General features: G+C 44.8%; 1 protein-coding gene across 2 annotated transcripts in view; it reads right to left on the reverse strand.

The window, feature by feature from the left end:
* The window catches only part of GABRB2 (gamma-aminobutyric acid type A receptor subunit beta2), a 196,586-nt gene that overhangs the window by 56,189 nt on the left and 120,895 nt on the right, over nt 1-19,502 (reverse strand). The window lies entirely within an intron of this gene.

The following is a 19,502-nucleotide window of genomic DNA, read 5'->3' on the forward strand; positions in this document are numbered from 1 at the left end:
TGTCATGTCTGATTTTGTCTTTATATCGGGATTACAGCAGGGGTGAGGGACCTCTTTCAGCCTGAGGGCTGAAGATCTTGAGCCCTGAATTCTAGTGGTGGGCAAGACACAAAGCCAAGGAGATGGTGCCAAAACACTGAAACTATCAGTGTACTGCAGTTTAAACGTCTTTCTGCCAGTCACTCAGGAGAGGCATTTCAACTGGTTCTGTGTTGAAACCCCACCTGCCCTTTTGCAACCTCTTTGTCTCTCTTTGAAAGAGGCAGTCGTTTTTCTGTCTCATGCCCAGAGATTTTGAGCATTTCAGACAAACTTTTCAGGGTGCCGGGCTTCAGTGCTTACCTGACTGTAAGGAGGTGGCTGAGGGTGTGTGCATGTGCTCTTTATTTTACAATGTTTATCCCATTCTGTCCTTGCAGCCTCTCCACCTCCTTGAGCTTTCTGAAAAGGCCTAGAGGCTTAACCAGGACTTCCTCTCTTAGGGCTCTCCAGGCTGCTGCCTGCTGAGCACCTGAAAGCTGAGTGAGACAACAGCAGCGGCAACAACAACAGCTCTTCACTCCGCTTTCAGTTATTACAATCAATCAGTCATTTGGAATCATCTCAGAGTTCCAGGAAAAGTCACCCATGTTGATGAAGAAAAGCGCAGCTCCACAAGATATGTAGAATTTGTTTGTTCTTCTACCCAAGCAGCACTAATTATACTTTCTCACTTTTTCTTAATGGCATGGAATAGCTATTCACTGGATTTTTAAGAACATATAATAAACAACTGTGAATGTGCACAGTGCCAAGAGTTGCTATCTGGAACTATAATAAATCTTTGATCTCATGGATGTGTTCAGACACTAGTGCCTTCAGTGAGCAATTATTTTACAAATGAAACACAGGCTACAATTCACTCTCCTGGGTTTCATACAGTGAAAAATAAATTTGCTCATCATGCTCCTTGCCTTCAAAATGCAAGTATAGGTTTTGTTTTGTAAAATGGCTTACCGAGCAGCAAGCTAACAAATTATCCAAGGGCTGGATCCAGACTTTGCATCCTGCAAGCAGAAGAGTGCCTGCTGTCCACAGAATGCATTTGTTCCAGTGGAGGGATCCCACTGGGGCAATGGAGGGGGAGATGTCTTTTGCTAATACCCCCTTCCTCTGCAGCTGCTGGCACCCTCCAAAAATCTGCTTGGGGGTGTGTGTGTCTCCAACTTCTAGAGCAAATTTTCGATGGGTGCAACCAGCTGCAGTGGTAGGGGGGAATCCAGTGCAATATATTGACCAAGCACTGTAAAAACGTTGATATTCAAGTGTAATGCACAGCAAATGTGAAATATAAAATATCAACTGGCAATCAATGTAACAAGTAATTAATTATGGAGAGATAACAATACACCTGAAGTGGCATGTGTGCAGCATGAGAAGTAAGGTCAAATGCTTTCGGCATCTCAGCAATGAAATTATCTCACACTGCCACACATCTGCAGTTATGCTATGACTCCTAGAGATGACTTCTTGAATTAAAATTTAGGTCAACTGTGCAATCCTAATGCATATTTACTCCAAAGTAAGTCCCCCCACTGCATCTTGGGCTCAGTAGAGTTTACTCCCGGGATTGTGTATAGGACTGCAGCCTAAACTGTGTGAACAGCTTTTGTTATAAATCAAACAAAAACAAAACATTGGCCCTGTTCAGCCATCACACTAAGCCATGATGGTTAGCGTTTTTGAGCTGATCATGATGGCTTAGTGTGATGTCTGAATGGTGTTTTTCCCAACCATGGTGGTTTATTATGAACCATGGACTAACCACAGTCATTAACCACTTGCTGCAACATGGTTAGCGGCCCTAACCATGGCTTAAGAGTGACATCTGAACAGGCCCCATGTTTAACTGAGTGTTACTACAGAGCTCTGCGGCAAGGCTGGTGAAATTGGCCCAGCTGCTCCTGCCAGCGCTCCAGATCTCCATGGTCAAATTCTGCCTGGCAACACATGACATGGCAGCTGAGAGCCAGCCTCCTTGCTCTCCCTCCCTGCCTGTAATACAAAAATTGAGAAGCACGCAGGGAGAAAAGAAGCTTTTGATCCCACACTGCTGTTATTGGCACAGTGACCTTGAACACTTAGCACTCCCAGGCACAAGCACCTGTGTCTGCCACAATAAGGGAAAACATCCCTGCCTGGCAGCTGTCCAAACAGCAGCATCCCTGCCTCAAATGGTGCCCCTGCCCCCAAACCTGTACCCCCCCAGCCCCTGTGAAATGGCTGCCTGCAGCTGCTGTGGCACTGAGCCCCAAGATGGCCACTGGCCACTGCTGCAGCACCAAGTACCAAAATGGCCACCTGCAACAGCTTCCTCTGCTGAGGCTCCAAAATGGCCGCCTGCAACAGCTTCCTCCGCTGAGGCTCCAAAATGGCCACCTGCAACAGCTTCCTCTGCTGAGGCTCCAAAATGGCCACCTGCAGCAGCTTCCTCTGCTAAGGCTCCAAAATGGCTGCCTGCAGCAGCTTCCTCCGCTGAGGCTCCAAAATGGCCATCTGCAACAGCTTCCTCTGCTGAGGCTCCAAAATGGCTGCCTGCAGCAGCTTCCTCCGCTGAGGCTGCTGGGATGCATGGTGGCCCAGCTGGAGGACTGCAGAGTTTAGTGGTAACCATGGTGGTTAGTGAGTGGTTAGACTAACCACGCTGTGGGCCATGGTTACCTGCATGTGTGGCAGGGGCTTTCGCAATGGTTAGTGCTAACTACCCTGCACCATTGTTAACTTAACCACCCTTCCCCAATGTGTGTCTGAACAGGGCCACTGAGTTTCAAGAAAGCATAAAGGAAGTGCCCCTACTTTACAGATTCTCTCAGTGTGGAATGTTTCCACATGCCCAGCAAAGCTGTGGTCCTCTTTGTGTATTCTGAGGTGGCACAGTCTTATGACAGAATGACATCACATCTGCATCTTCACACTTGGTACAGCTGTTATTTAAGGTTCAGTACCTTGGAAAATATAGCCAAGAGGCTGTTTTTATTGAACAAACGTATCTATTTCTAGAAGAACAGGAGGTATTCTTCAGTCCTCAAACACAAGAAAAGCATTTTAAAAACATTTTTTCTACTCCCCTTGAGTCTGCAGAAAGCTGTAAAGAGAAGGGATGTGTCAAGAAAACCTTTAACTGAGATAAGATTGCATGTAATCTTATGCATAGCATAAGGAGGGAGAAAGTCTTAGCTTTTGATTAAAATTCTCTTTCATGTTCAATTGATGGAGGAAAAGGCACACTCCTGGGGCAACTGCTGTTCAGAAAGGGTATTCATGTAAGTCGGCACTACTTGTGTCTCTGCATACTTACTTAAATATCCCAAATTCAATTTCTGAATGAAAGCAGTTCTTTAAGAATATCCAATAAAAAAATATTTAGCACACATATAAGCTGAGACATGAATGAGCCTTTTGCTCATACATGCAGCCACACTGCTGCTGCGTTCATAGCATGAACAAACCAGGAAGCCTGTAATTAACCACAGTTTCCTGTTTCATCCAAATTGGGAAACTACGGTTACTAGCTTCAGAAGAAGTCAGGACATTAAACCATTATTTGAAGTTGGATTTGATAATCAGAGGTATATAGTATCTGAACATGAAAGTACTACTCTTAGCTATCTAACACCCACCAATAGACTTACCCTTCATGAATTTGCCTAATTCTGTTTAAAAAATCCATCACTGAATTTTTGTGTACATGTAAATCTGTGAATATTTCCTTGTGATTGTCCTAAACCTACTACCAATCAGCTCCAGGTCTAGTGTTCTGTGGGAGGCAGGATCTTAATTCACTATTGCTAACTGGATAAGTTTTGATAATTTGGTAACACTGTTGATAATTTGATAAGTATCTATCATATTTCCCCTCCCCTAGTTATCTTGTTCCTAACCTACCTTCTGCCCCCCAACACTTTAGCCTTTCCTTACAGAGAGATGCTCCACTTGGATGATCAGGAGTTAAATGGTGCCATTTCTGGAGATGTTGAAGCTGTGGGAAAAATGGGTCTCCCCACACACACACACAACATTTTCTCAGAAGGAAATGAAAACATTGGGGAAAATGAAAATATATGAAATATTTACTTTCTTATCAAACCTGAACTATTTTAATAATATGAAATTCATTATTTATAGCTTAGTTAGCATATTAAATGTACTTTTGGGGATATTTATGAAATTTACAAACATATGCTCAGAAGTAAGCCCCACTGAATTCAATGGGACTTACTCTCAGGTAAGTGCATATACTGGATTGTAGCCTTAGTTTTCTACAAGCGAAAGGACAGCAGACATAGAATACTTGGTTCTAGTATCCCTAGACTAGGTCAAAGACACCAGAAGAAGGCAAGCAGCAATTCACAAGCAATGAAGGCCCTCTAAACTCTTCTCATGATGGCAGCAATGCATCTTGGATTTTAATGTTGGATATGTCTACTGTAATTATAATTCTACTACACATTTTGAATGAGTAAAACCTTGTCTTAAAAAGCATTTCACTAATGCTATAGGAGAACATATTTCATAGTTTTTTTTAATTGGAAACAATGGGAAAAATGTCCTCAGGAAAAAATTGTTTTGCCCCTGAATGTCAGATGTTGAGCAGTGTACAAATATTGTAAATAAATAGAAAAATACATAATAAATGTTCTCCCCACCTTCCTGGGTCTTCACCTCTCCATTCACAGGATCTTAGGTGCCCTTAAGGGATCAATCCTATGGCTGCTAGACAGCAGCTAGACAGCAGCTAGACAGCTAGATAGGTTGTTTTCTGGGAACTGACCTCAGAGCCTGCGCTCCGAGGTTGGTTCCTGGAGAACCAACCTCCCCCCACTTCCACACTGCCTCTGAGGCAGCGCAGAACAGTCCCATCCTCTATGTTCACAAGAGGAGCATGCAGCGGCTGAAAAGGGGCGTGGCTGGAGCATTCTGGGACGGGGAGGGTGGAGATGCCTGTACGACACATCCAATGTGTCATACAGCAGCTTCCTTCCCCGCTCTGTCCTCCTGCAGCTAGACAGCTGCAATCGGCTATCTGGCCAAAAATACAGGGCAGGAGGAGCGTGGAGGGAACGATCCCCTCTGCTTCTGCCTTGCTTTGGATAGTTGGCTGCCTCCGAGTTCGGAGGCGGCTACCTATCTGGATAGGGTTGCACCCTTAATCTAACTTGTACAGGTCTAGGATATCCTTTTTGAGATGGAGCAGCCAGAATTTACATTGGTATCAATACTTGCTATTTTATTTTTAATCCCCTTTCTAATAGTAATATTTTGATTAAATTCTTGTACGCTGTCCTGGCATCTGCAAGGATGAAGGGTCATTTAAAGATATTTTAAATTTAAAAAGCAATGAACCCCTAACACTAAATTTACTTTTTTCATTATTCCTTTCAGTGGGTTGTATCCAATGGTGTCATTCCACTAGCACAAAGCTTCTACTGCTCACAGAAACCTGTTTTTATTCTTGGGGTCAAATCCACTTGGATTCTGTGTACACAAGTTATTCCAGAAGCCCTTCCACAAGTTGTTTTCACAGGCCCTTCCACAAGGCATTGCACAAGTCATTACAACTTTATTTGGCTAGATGTTGTTCGCATTAATTAGCTGTGCTACTTGTTCCTCTAATGCTAACTCAAATGCTAGCGAAACCCCAGCTCTTGTACTTTTCCCCCTTGCCTAACATTGGATACAACCCAATGAATGTCCCATTATGACCCCAAGTTTTTTTTTAAATTATTATCCTTAGACATTATCTGCTGACCTTGGACTGTTTATCTAGGTCACCTTTATCCAGCCACTCTTACTGCCTGTTTGGTCTGTGCTCATGCCTCCCTGACTCCTTTCTCTTTCTTATCTAGCTTCAACTTTTCAGGTTCATCTGCTTGCTCAATCTGAGTAAGTCCCTTTCTTCCAGCCTTACGGTAACGGTCTCTCCTTACGTTCTGGCTTCTTGCACTCAGTGTGGACTGAAACCTTGGCATTTTACCGTTGGTTCTTCCTGGGTTGTGACTTTGGATTAGTTGTTACTGGCTTCCCACAGCCTTCCTTCCTTTGTAGCTCTTTCCAGAAGCCACTGAAACAGATGCCTTCCAGGGGAAAGAGCTTGACTGTGCTATTAATCCCTGCCCTGTTCTGCAGAACTCTATATATGTCTCACCACTACTGTGGGGGAAAGGAAGCAGTATTTCCTTGCAAAATAGCACATAAAATGGTGGAATGCATGAAGAGCTTTGGAATGTCAAAATATTCCATTTGAAATAGATTATAAGGTAGAAAACAAATGACTAAAATGCATGATGATAACCTATTTATATTTGTTGTGGGAGCATATATGTATCCCAGACACATACTCAGGAGCTACTGGGCTAGGTAGGAGTAACAACAAAGCCCAAGACAGCTGTTATTTTGCAGAACCTTTGAGCCATGTGTTGACAGTAAGGCACCATTGGACAACACAACAGATAGACTAGGAGTCCTAGGTAGAAATCTGTCTCATGCTGCTAGCATTTAATACATTCTACACACAGAGAGAAGCACCATCTCTCTCTCCCTATCTGTGTGTGTGTGTGTGTGTGTGTGTGTGTGTGCATGTGTGTATAAACACACACAGAACTGATTTTAAGATTGTTTTGAGACCATTTTCTATAAGCATGTCATCTATGGTAGAAAGTAAAAATGACCTGACCCAAATGTTTCCAGAAGGTGCAGATGCTTCAAAACCGATGCTTTAATACTTGTATCAGGTGGCTGAATTTGTTGCTAAAAATACAGCATCACAGCTTCTGAAAATGAACTAATTAAAACGCACTCAGTCTTATCTAAGACACTTTATGACGAGGGTAACTTTGTGAGATATAGAGCTGTGTTATAACACCTAACAAAGGAGCCTGGGAAACTGACAGGCTGACTACTGTGAGAGAGTTGCATGGCATCCAGTATAGAAGTGTTATTTTTCCGTGGTTTCTGATGGTTTGATAATACATTTATAAAAAAGAGAGGGGGAGAAAGAGAAAACTCTAGCACTTTACAACTCAAGTTGCAGCATGTATGTAATGCAGGTGGAATTGCTAAATGGTGACCAATGTTGTTAGGTTAAGGCAGGAAGTCATGTAAATGAGTTTCAAAGTTACTCCTTACCAAATGGGCAACACATATGAAATGTAGATCCACCCCTTTCCCTTTCAAAGGCAGCAGTCCACAGCTGCTTGCCATTGCATGTGCCTGCGTATGACATATTTGTCTGGACTAACTGGATCGTAGCAGGGCTGCTATCAGCTTTGTTTAGGGCAGGCTGAAGTAACACAGAAAGAAAATTATGCCATGGGAATAAGCCCCTTCTAAAAAAGAACTGTGGAATAATTTCATCAATTTGCTTTAAAAATACATCCTGATGCCCCTATACCATCTCTTTACTGCAGAGAGATTAAAGGACACTGAAAAACACAAGCAATATGTGACCAATTTTCCTCTTGGTAAGCAGTTCTGACATTTAAATGGTGAGAAGAATGAAAAAATTCTTCACTTATCAAAGCTGGTATTGTGATACAGCTAGTATCACAAAAGAAACATTAGGCGAGATCAAAGAATACTCGTGAAAAGATGTTTTCTACCTATTTTTGCTTGCAATGTAAAACTTTGTGGAAATTCTGAATACTGCTGCTGCCAAAACTCACCCAAAGAGAAATTCAAGTCCAATACCACAATTCTGAAATGCAAACTATTCCACAGAATGATGGTGGTCTTGTAAGAACCCCCCCCCCAAACCCACAGAGGTGGGTGAGGGTCTTCTGAAATGTACAAGCCTTGAACAGCCAAAACATGGTCACTGATGAGAATATGGAAATTGTCCCAATGATTAATGGTGCTTTAACGAGGGCCTGTAATGAGTAGGAGCGGCAGAAGACTTGATACACCAATGTATTACATCTATCACAGTGAATTGTTACAAACAGGAAAAAAGAAATTAACTGTAATCCTTACATCATTGAAATCAAGGAATTAAGTGGAACAAGATTAGCTGAACATTTCCAAAATAAGCCTAAATTATTTTCTGGTGGAATTTGCAGCTCACGCACCATAGCTTTTATATATGGATGAAGCCGGTGTCTAGCAGATGTGCGGCAAGGTTTTGTTTTTGTTTATTTATAGATTTAATGAGATGAACCGGTGTTCTGTGAACTGCAAAAAAAAACACATATGTTTGCCTCTGGCGTAGAGGCTCATTTATTAAAACATAGCTAATATTAGAATACAGAAATAAAATGAAGAGGAAAGAAAAGAGTCGGAATGGAGGAATAACAGCCAAATAGACTTTGTCCATTTAACAAAACATGAAGGGTGAGACTAGGGATGTCTGAGAATTTCATTTTTGCTCACAAAACGTGTGAGCATGCCTTATTTGCAATCCTGAATAAGGGAGTGAATACGTGTCCACCGAAAATTTTTGCAAATTGCCAAACATGTGCTCATGTTCGATTTGCACAACTTTCCCCACTGGATTTGAGCAAATTTCTCCATAGACTAAATCAGCCCTGCTTTAGTGTATGGGGGAAATTTACGCATATTGGGAAATTTGTGCAAATTTGGGGATTTTTGCACAACTTCCACGTTCAAGCTCTGTTTGTTTTGAGAGATTTTCCTGTTCGCACAAAATGAGCAGCAATTGCAAATGCAAATGGGAATCTAGCATGAGATGAGTGGTGAGCTGATGCTTGGAGAAATGTAACGATCTTGAATGTCATTCATTCGCCCATCCCTAGATGAGACCAGTGCTTGCAGGAAAAATGTGAAAACCTTCTTTGCTGGGTGAAAAACGTCAAAGGCTGTGGAGGTCAGGATGTAGCTATATGATACTGAAGAGAAAGTGGGAAAGACATAGCCACAAATGCTGGGAAGACAGGGGGACTAGAGACCCTAGAAAGCATGGGAAGGGGCAAGGAGAGGTGAGTCACCTGCCGCCCCTGCAGAAAGCAAAAGAATACTGGGTAGAGATGCAAGAGCTTGAAGGAAGGACAGATGGAGGAGGCTTTGACTTGTGAGAAGAGGGTTTCAGGACAAAACCTAGAGACATAGTCTAGGAACAAGAATTGTTGGCTCATGATCATTTTAATCTTCTTTCTGTGAATGGTAGTGGCTCCCATTTTGGTGAAGCTGTGAATCCATTCTGGGTTTCAGTCAGAACCAGCCAGAACTCTAAAGGAGCTATCCAAGGTGTTGAACCCTATCTAAATAGGTGGATAGGCATATTGAACAGCTCCTTTAGAATTCTGACTGGTTCTGACTGAAACCCAGAATGGATTCACAGCCCCACCAGCCTATTGTACTTCTGTAAACTTTGAATGGAACAAAGTTTACAGAAGTACAACAGCCAAAGGAAGGCCCTAAACTGGGACATTCTGGGTGTGGGGCAGAGGTGGCCTTGGATCTCCCAGATTGAAAGCCCTTTCATTCCCCTCAGAGGCCCGTACTAGGCCCCTCACCTATGCCAGCCCTGAGTAGGTATATGAATTTTCCTTCCCCTTGTAACCAACAGGACAGAAAATTAAAAACAACCCTGTACCACTGGAAGGGGGGCGGCGGAATGAGACACACCACCATACCTTCTTGCCCAGGCCAATGCAAGCTGGCAGTAGGGATGTCTAACACTGGGAATTCTGTTCTGTTTAAGCCTGGTGGGATGCTGCAGCATTTTGGTTCCTGTAAGTGGTGGCAAGAGTAAAACGGGTTTACTTGTTCTGATTCCAGAAATATTTTGCACGTGGTGTGTGTGTGTGTGTGTGTGTGTGAGAGAGAGAGAGAGAGAGACTGCCATTTGTGCAAATTGCACAGGAATCTTTAAATTCATGCAAATGGTGTCATGATTGTTATTTTTTTTTTTAATGGAGATCTTGCAGAAGTGCGCACGATCGTAAGTCCACCTGTCCGATATGTAGTCCTGCAGAAGCATATTCCCGTCTTGTCAATATCTTTGTCAGTTTTATCCTCTCCATATACTTTGTTTAGCCCAGAAGAGCCATATTCTGTACTTGTCAAAGGACATGTCAATTTCATCCTCCACTTTAGCACTTCTGGAGCTAAAGCTGGGGGGGGGGGGGGGGGCGGGGATTGACAAATATAGCCCTCTGCTGGGCTAAACAGAATAGCCTGTGGAGAGTGTCAGGCACACCCTTGCTGCCTTCTGAAATCCTCAAGTAGCCCAGAATCAACACGCAGACAAAAGGGCTCTTTTCCAAGGCCTTATTTCCATTCAACCTAATGACACTTACAGATGCTAATTGCCTTAGCCTAAGAGGAAAACTTAAGAGGGAGCAGCCTACCAGGGGATTCTAGCCTGAGGGAGTCAGCTGGTCTCCATTTGGAGGGAAAAGGCAGGAAGCCTCTGGACTTAAGGAGGAGAGAGTCCACCCCTTTCCTGTGGGGCATCGGGGCACAGCTGTTGTTGTCGTGCCAAGCGGGCTGAGTGCCTCCTCTTGGCGTCCGCAACCTCTCACTTGTCCCTGCACTGGCACCTCGCATCCAGAAGCTTGTACCTCCCTCTCCCTGCCAGGGTCACTGTCATTCTCAGGAATGTGAGCATGGAGGGACTCTCCCTCCAGCTGCGCCTCTAAAGAGTGAGCAGGTTTCTCTCCCATGGTTTCTATCTCTTCCTCAGAATCAGAACTGCTTTGGGGCTCTATGGGCTCCTATCCAACCCTTTAGGCATGGCAGAGAATTCCGCCAAGGATCCCGGTGAGGCCAAATGCCAGCGCATTCAGCCCCCCAAAATCCATGGCGGAACGAAGCCCCCTTGCCCCCCACCCCGCGAAATGGGCCTGGAACGGAGCACCTACCTGCTGCCTTCCGCGCTGCATTGTGAATGGTGGCCGTGTCTGTGGCCGCCATTTGCTTCTTCCATATAGCCGTGATAAGCTACGGAAGTATTTACGTAGCCTATCGTGGCAAAACTAAGGGAACGCAAATGGCAGTGGCTACAGCGGTCGCCATTTGTGTTCCCTTTTTTCCCCGCCATGATAGGCTACGTAAATATTTGCGTAGGCTATCACGGCAAAACAGAGGGGTGTAAATGGCATAGTGGCCGCCATTTGCACCCCTCTGTTTTGCCGTAATAGGCTACATAAATATTTACGTAGCCTATCACGGCAGAAAAAAAAGGGAACGCAAATGGCTGCTGTAGCCGCCGCCATTTGTGTTCCTTTTTTTTTTTTTTTGCTGTGATAGGCTACATAAATATTTACGTAGCCTATCACGGGCCCGCGTAGGAATGCAAATGGCGTCCCCTACACAGGATGCCATTTGCGTCCACACCAGTCCGGCAGCAGCTGGAGGCCCCACTGCGGGTTGGCCCAGCCGACGGCTCTGCGGTCTGGCCGCGGAGCAGAGCCAGCCGGGCAGGATTCCAGGGGGGAGGAACGGATCTCCTCCCCCCACGTGCAGAACCCAGCAGAGCGAGGTAAGCAGGGTTTCGTACACCCCTATAGGGATGGCGGAGAATTTCTCCCCGAAACTTCGGGGGGCCGAGCGCCAACGTGTTCGGCCCCCCAAACAAGTTTCAGGGAGAAATCCTCCGAACCCCCCCCGCCCCCGCCCCCCCCGGGACGGGACTTACCTTCACCGAATGTCCCTCCCAGTGGCGGGTCCGGCCGGCGGTTCGGCGAGTGTTCGAGCGGGGCGGGAGCGGCAGCTGGTCTTTCGACCGGCTGCCGCCGCCGCCATTGCAATCAAACAAAAAAAAAAACGCCCCCTGATAGGCTACGTGACGATTCACGTAGCCTATCACGGCTAGATTTGCAAAGTCAGCCGTGATAGGCTACGTCAATCGTCACGTAGCCTATCACGGGTGACTTTAAAAAAAAAAAAAAAGCGCGTACAGATAATGGCGGCCCCCATAGGGAGCCGCCATTCCCGTTCCTTATTTGGTCGCTGTAGTCTATGTAAATGTTTACGTAGACTATGGCGAAAATAAGGGCAACGCTATCTGACTTTGCAGATCTAGCCGTGATAGGCTACGTGAATCGTCACGTAGCCTATCAGGGGGCGTTTTTTTTAAAAAAAAACTTTCGCGTTCGCGGCCGGGCGAGGCGGGAAGCCTCCCCCCCGGCCTGAACTTCGCGGGGGGAGCAGCGAAGCGCCTCCCCCCCACCGCGAACGTCCTTCGACGACAGGTAAGGGACTTTCGTCCACCCCTACACCCCTACAACCCTGACATCGAGGATGAAACTGACAAGGATATTGACAAGGGGGGAATATGCCTCTGTGGGGCTACCTAGTGGACAGGAGGACTTGCAACCATGTGCACTTGTGCAAGATTACCAGTATTTTTAAAAAAATTATGGCACCATTTGCACAAATTTCAAGATCCCCCCAAATTGCGCAGATGGTTGCTATTTAAACGACAACCACAACCTGGAATCCGCATATTGGCTTGATTCACTACAGATCGATTAGACGCCAGCAGGGGAAAACAGAACAAAATTCCCAGGGCTGAACTGGAAAAATCCATTGAGTTTTCATCCCCCCCCAACGGAATTCTCATACATCCCTAGCTGGCAAAGCTTTGGGTGAGGCAGTAAACCTATTACTCCCATCCCACCTCCACCTCCCCATAGATTGCTCTATGAAATGTGTGATTTTCATTTCTAGATCTTAGTCTGCAACCCCAAACACACTTACATGGAAACCAGCCCCACTGAACTCAACGGGGCTTATTTCTGAGTAGACATGTATTAGTTTGCACTAAATCAGTAATCTGAAGGATTTCAAAGCAAGGACACATAAACAGGTACGTATATGTATTCTTGTTTTTTCTTAAGTTTTAAATGCTTTCATGCGGTGTAGACTTGGAATTGTTAAAAAAAATCTCCCATTTCTCCTTTTGCTTGTTCCACTGTGCCTATGAGTAATTGGTACCAGCAAGGTTATTTAGGAGATCTGTGATATGTTATTCATTGTGTCTTTGCCCAACCTATCCATCAACCTGCCCACATACTACCTTTAGGGAACTCTAACATACATCAATATGCAGGTGTCATCCTGGACATAAACAATGGAAATAATCTCACTCTGTACTTTCTCCCCAACTTCTTGTGGAGTTTTCTTTGTTCCATTTTTCTGCAAGACTAAGAATTAAAACCAAGGCAACTTTTGCCCCTTCCAGTATTGTTTCAGTTGTTATTTATATATTCCTAAATGTGCTTCACAGCAGGCATTTTTAGACCTGGTTTATGACCTAATTCGTGTACTTGGGAAAATATTGCATTCCCTTTACAGTTACACACAGATACTTAGCACCAAACTAAATGAAATGTAAGGCATTCTATCCTGCTGATACTATATAAAAAACCACAAAGCTGGCAATATATCTTATAGATTGTGCTAGTGCTTTCTTGGGTAGATGTAAGTGGAAAGAAAATTGCCTTTCCCCTAATATTTCATGTTGCTGTTATTAATTCTAGGTCATTATTGCTGCATTAGAAACAGCCACGGAATATCATGCAATCCAGGTCACAGGCCCCACTAATGTAATTCTATAGCTTGTTTTTCTCTCTCTTGCTTGTTGTATACTACACACAGTCAATCACACACACACACACACACACACACAGTCAATGATCAATGGCACCCATTGTTATTTACACTTAATACAAATGTGAAGAACTTGGAACATGCATTAGGTAGGTTAAACATGAAAGATGAAGCAGCTTTAACAAACAGAGTCTTAGCCATTCAAAACTTTGCTGGTGGCCCTCCATCAGGGACCCTCACAGTTTCAAGGCAGCACTATTTACTGACAATGTTACTGATGCTGCTAAGTCTGCCTGCTGCCTTGAATCTGGTGGAAAGGAAAGGCCTTTCTTTATGTCGTGCATTTTGCCTCATGATGCTTGGATGTTCCCCCCGAAGTTTAACCAACTTCATCTGACTAGTAAAGGCTCTTGCCCTGCCAGGCAGATAATGGTCTCAACTGAAGCTACTTTTCATTTAAAGGCGCAATCCTATGGCTACTAGACAGTGGCTAGATGGCCATAGGATTTTTCAATTTTTGAGAACTGACCTTGGAGCCCGTGCTCCGAGGTCGGTGCCCAGAAAACTGCTTCCCTGCCACCTCCTCTGCCCCTTCATAGGTGGCACAGTTTGTCCCCGGCTCCATGCTCGGAAGAGCAGTGCAGAGCATGGGAAAAGGGGGCATTCCTGGGGCAGGGAAGGGACAGCAGAAGTGCTGGTATGATGCTTCCTATGCGCCATCTGGCTCCCCCACCCCACTCTGAACTGCTCCGGCTAGTCGGCTGAAATTGGCCACCTAGCCGCAAATGCAGGGCAGCTGGAGTGCGGAGGAGAAGATCCCCTCTGCACTCCACCCACCTTGCATTGGATAGTCGGTCACCTCTCAGTTTGGAAGTGGCTGACTATCCCCACAGGATTGTGCCCTTAATCTATTCTGCTAGCCTCTACTGCGTTTAGCTGGTATTGCTGCTTTATGTTGACATTGTGATTTTAATTGATGTAAGCCACTTTTCAATAAAGCATATGCTTTTATCTTTACTGATTGCAAAGATGTCAACAAAATGGATTCCAGGCCAGTTGTACAATTGTGAAAAAATACAATATAATGAAAACACAATATCCTTCATGCAATCAATAAAATGGAGAGGCAACAAAGCTGCAAAACTGTAAAGCAAACAGAGATCCTTCCACCAGCCCTCCACCACTGCAGACATTAGGAGGGGCTATGTGATGTGTGTGACATCAGTGGGGAGTGTACTTGGCATGGTCCTACTTACCACTTGTGTGGCAAGTTTTTATTTATTTATTTATTTAATTTCTATACCGCCCAATAGCCGAAGCTCTCTGGGCGGTTCACAAAAATTAAAACCAAACCACACACAATAAAACAATATAAAACATATAGAACATTAAAACCACAATATAACAATGCAACCACAATAAAACCTAGCAGCAGTGCAGGGATTTAAAATACAGATTTAAAACAGCAAAGCTAAAAGTCTAGAAAGCTAAAATGCTAAAATGCCTGGGAGAATAAAACGGTCTTCACCTGGTGCAGAAAAGAATACAGTGTAGGTGCCAGGAGAACCTCACAAGGGAGCTCATTCCACAGCTGGGGTGCCACCGCAGAAAAAGCCCTCCTTCCAGTAGCCACCCCGCCTCACTTCCTTTGGCAGGGGCTCACGGAGAAGGACCACTGAGGATGACCTTAAGGTCCGGGCAGGAACATATGGGAGGAGGCAATCCTTCAAGTAACCTGGCCCCAAGCCGTTAAGGGCTTTGAATGTTAACACCAGCACTTTGAATTGTGCCTGGAAATGGACTGGCAGCCAGTGCAGCTGAAAAAGTACTGGCGTAATATGAGCTCATTGGTCAATCCCCGTTAACAATCTTGCTGCCCTATTTTGGACCAGCTGAAGTTTCCGGATTGTTTTCAAAGGCAGTCCCACATATAACGCATTGCAGTAATCCAGACGAGAAGTTATCACAGCATATATAACTGTAGCTAGGCTATCTCTGTCCAGATAAGGGTGTAGTTGGTATACCAGCCTAAGCTGATAAAAAGTGCTCCGTGCCACTGAGTTCACCTGTGCCTCAAGTGACAGTTCTGGATCCAAAAGCACCCCCAAACTACAAATGTGATCCTTTAGGGGGAGTGCAACCCCCTCCAGAACAGGTTGAATATCACCTAGCCAGGCAGATGAACCACCCACTAACAGTACCCTCATCTTGTCTGGATTGAGTTTCAGTTTACTGGCCCTCATCCAGTCCATTACCGTGCCCAGGCACTGATTCAGAACAGCCACTGCCTCACCTGGGTTTGAAGAGAAAGAGAGGTAGAGCTGGGTGTCATCCGCATATTGATGGCACCTCAGCCCACACCTCCGGATAACCTCCCCTGGTGGTTTCATGTAGATGTTAAACAGCAGGCGGGATAAAATAGAGCCCTGTGGAACCCCATGGCATAATTGCCAAGGCACAGAGCAATAATCCCCCAGCACCACCTTCTGGAATCGGCCATCCAAGTAGAAGTGGAACCACTGCAGTGCAGTGCCTCCAACTCCCAACCCAGACAATCTATCCAGAAGGATGCCATGGTCGATGGTATCGAAAGCCTCTGAGAGGTCCAGGAGAATCAACAGGGTGGCACTCCCCCTGTCCCTCTCCCAGCAGAGGTCATCCCACAGGGCGACCAAGGCAGTTTCCAACTTTCCATTCCAGAAACAGGCCTGAAGCCCGATTGAAATGGATCTAGATAATCCGTTTCATTCAAGAGTGCCTGGAGCTGTCCTGCAACCACCCGCTCAAGCACCTTGCCCAGGAAGGGGATGTTGGCCACTGGCCTATAATTGTTAACGTCCTCCGGGTCCAGGTTAGGCTTTTTCAGGAGTGGCCTGATTACCACCTCTTTTAAGGAGGCTGGCACCACTCCCTCTCCCAAGGAGGAATTTACAAACTCCTGGACCCAGCCGGACATCCCCTCCTTGTTTGATTTAATAAGCCATGAAGGGCAAGGGTCAAGCACACAAGTGGTTGATCGGACTTGGCTAAGCACTTTGTCCGCATCCTCAGGCCTCAATAACTGAAACTCATCCAATAAAACTGGACCAGACGGTGCTCTGAATGCCTTTACCAATGGAGTTACCCATTTTGAATAACTCCTGAATAGGGCTATAATGTTCACCCTAATATGAGGTGCAAATTACAGTAGAACTGGCTCCACATCTGAGAGGACCTTGAGCAAAATGGTGTCTGGTGTGGTCTTTCCTGTATTAGTGGGCTTCCCTGGTGGCAGCAGTGGCAGGCAGCAGCAGGACTCTGAGCAGCTGGGTCGAGCTGCCATTTTAAGCTTCCCACTATACCCCAGAGTTATGCACTGCATGGTTATAAGCCTAGCCAGGTGGTTCACCCCATCACTAGTAAAGCCCATTCAAAATTTAAGATAATGTTGGGCACAATATGGATTGAGCCCATCCTGGTGCACACCAGGGAGTTGATAACTCCAAGCCATTGCTCAAGAATTATAGGTCCAAGAAACTTTTAATAGTGTTTAGCAATTTTATTTCTCTCACATATGGCTTTTCAGCTCAGTATTATGATTTTAAGGTTGCTGATTTTTAATTGGCATTTTATTGTATTTATAATTGAAAACATATTGCTATGCATAAGCCATTGTGAGTCTTTCAGAACTGGGCAGCACATAATTAAATAAGACTGGAAGGCTGAGTGAATATGAGAGGAAGAACTGCATCCATTTGTTGCAATGGATCCTGTTTGGGCAATGCAAATTGCAGGCACGGAGATCCTGTTCTGGATTAGCATCGCAGCAGGGGACAAAGGATTAGAGCCACCCTTACTCCTACATGAGGATCCCAATCTGGATTGGGCCCCCTGTGCGTACTTTGGAGTTAGTGGGGGCAAGGCATAGCTACCGCTTTAAAGTAACGTGTAGTTCCATCGGGAGATAGCTGGAATCAGAATCAATGTAAGAGACAGACCACGTTGTGGTAGCTCCTCATTGCACTTCTCTACAACATCTTTCTAGTAAAAACAGTATGTCACTAGCTTTTGAGTGTCTTGTACCATGAACACATACAACCCACCAAGAGCTTTCCTATGGGCTGTTTACCAGAGTCTGCCATAGCATCAACAACACCTCATAATAATTATAATAAGCTGCTATGGAGAGAAGTATAGACATTGACAGCTGATGCTCCCCCAAAGCAGCAGCCCACTGAATTCAGCTCTGCAACCAAATCCATCTAAAGTTCTGTCCCCATCAACTCATTCTGTCTACTTCATCTGTCTATCATGCAGAGGCCAGGTACAAATACAGGCAACAAGGCACACTTTGCATTCGCCTGGAAAATACACGAATCATTCAAATTAATCACAGCAATTTTGTGGATGTAAAACTCTGAGTGACTCAAGGAGATACAAACCAATGGGTACTGGGAGAACATAAGTATCTGAAATTCTGTACTGGACAAAACCTCAGAACTTGAAAATGTATTACTTCACTGTGGCCTCTTCTTGATATGACCACTGTTGTTACTGTTACTGCCATTGTTGCTGTTGCTGTTTATATTGTTGGCTTTTATTGTTGTTTTTATCGCTTTGAATATTTGGACTGTTTTTATGTATTTTATTGCTGTAAGCTGCCTTGGGCTTAAATACAATAAATAAATGAAATAAACTCAAATGGTGCAAAAAGTGAATCCTAAGCATCCTACAAGTTCTAATGCTCTATAGATTCTGGACAAAATACTGTATACATGTTTACTTTTGAAAAGGATTACATAAATGTATTCAAGTTTAAAAGTGAATGCAAAGATCTGGTGGGCAGAATCCAACAGGGTGCTTCCACTCCACCAATTCTCTTCTTCCCCACCAATTCCAGTGCAAAAGTGGCCCCCACTGCTTGCACAACAGCAATTTAGTGCTTCCAGAGAAACCCAAAGCCAGCGGAAATGTTCATTTCTGGAAGGAGGTAGGTCAGCGGAGCATGCATAAGGGAACTCTCCCTATCTGCCTCCTTCCAGAAACAAGCATTTCTGCTTGTTCCAGGGCTTCCTGAAGGAAGTGCTAAATCCCCCTTGTATCAGCAGTGGGTTCCACTTCTGCAGTGGGATTGGCAGGACCGCCACTTGTGGAAGGGAATCAGTGGGGCTGAGAGGAATCAGCGGGGGCATAAGCAGGGATATGCAAACCCACTGGGATTGGCAGGCACCCACTGGAGCACTGCTCCCGCTCGAGCTCCCCCGGACCTGCACTTGAGCCTCCATGAGCTCAGTGAGCCACCCACAGTCACCGCCTGGCAAGTGCCCACCATTTCGCCAACTTGGGGTTTTTTTTAACCAAAAAAGGGAAGTAAAAAAACTATGTGTATTTAAATATGCACACATTTGGCCTGGAAAAGCTTCATCTATGCAATATTAGAGGCATTATGCCTTAAGGGTGATGTTGCTCCTAGTTCTCATTAATCAATCAGCTGTTTAGAAATTGCTTCATGCTGACTGGCTTGAGCAATCCAAGGATGTAACCACATGGATGAAATGACTTCTGATGCAGTGCATCCTGGAATACAACTGCTACTTTCCAGAGATGATGTTGTGGCAGCCAATGAATGCCACCAGACACTGTTGAGAAGCAGTAGCTGTAACCATGGATGTGTTGTCGTGTTAGAGTGGACTCTACTTCCTCTATACTGAGGAAGTGTAGTTTGCTAAGGCTGCTCCACATGAACCAATTTACAAAAGTCTGAATCAGTACTAAGTGATCTAGCACCCTTTCCTCCTGAACAAGTGCTTCAATAAATTCAGGCAAACAACTGAAGGTGTCAGGTAACTCATGCATGCAGTATTTATAAAAGTTACGATAAATGTTTTATAGGCTGGTATAGAAGATTGCAGAATTTACAAGGTAAACACTAAAAAGATGAAACATTGTGAATCTGTACAGAGAGGTAGGAAACA

This window comes from Heloderma suspectum, chromosome 2 (assembly GCF_057233095.1).
Source record: "Heloderma suspectum isolate Gila_16-S chromosome 2, 16-S_ref, whole genome shotgun sequence".
Classification (NCBI taxonomy): domain Eukaryota; kingdom Metazoa; phylum Chordata; class Lepidosauria; order Squamata; family Helodermatidae; genus Heloderma; species Heloderma suspectum.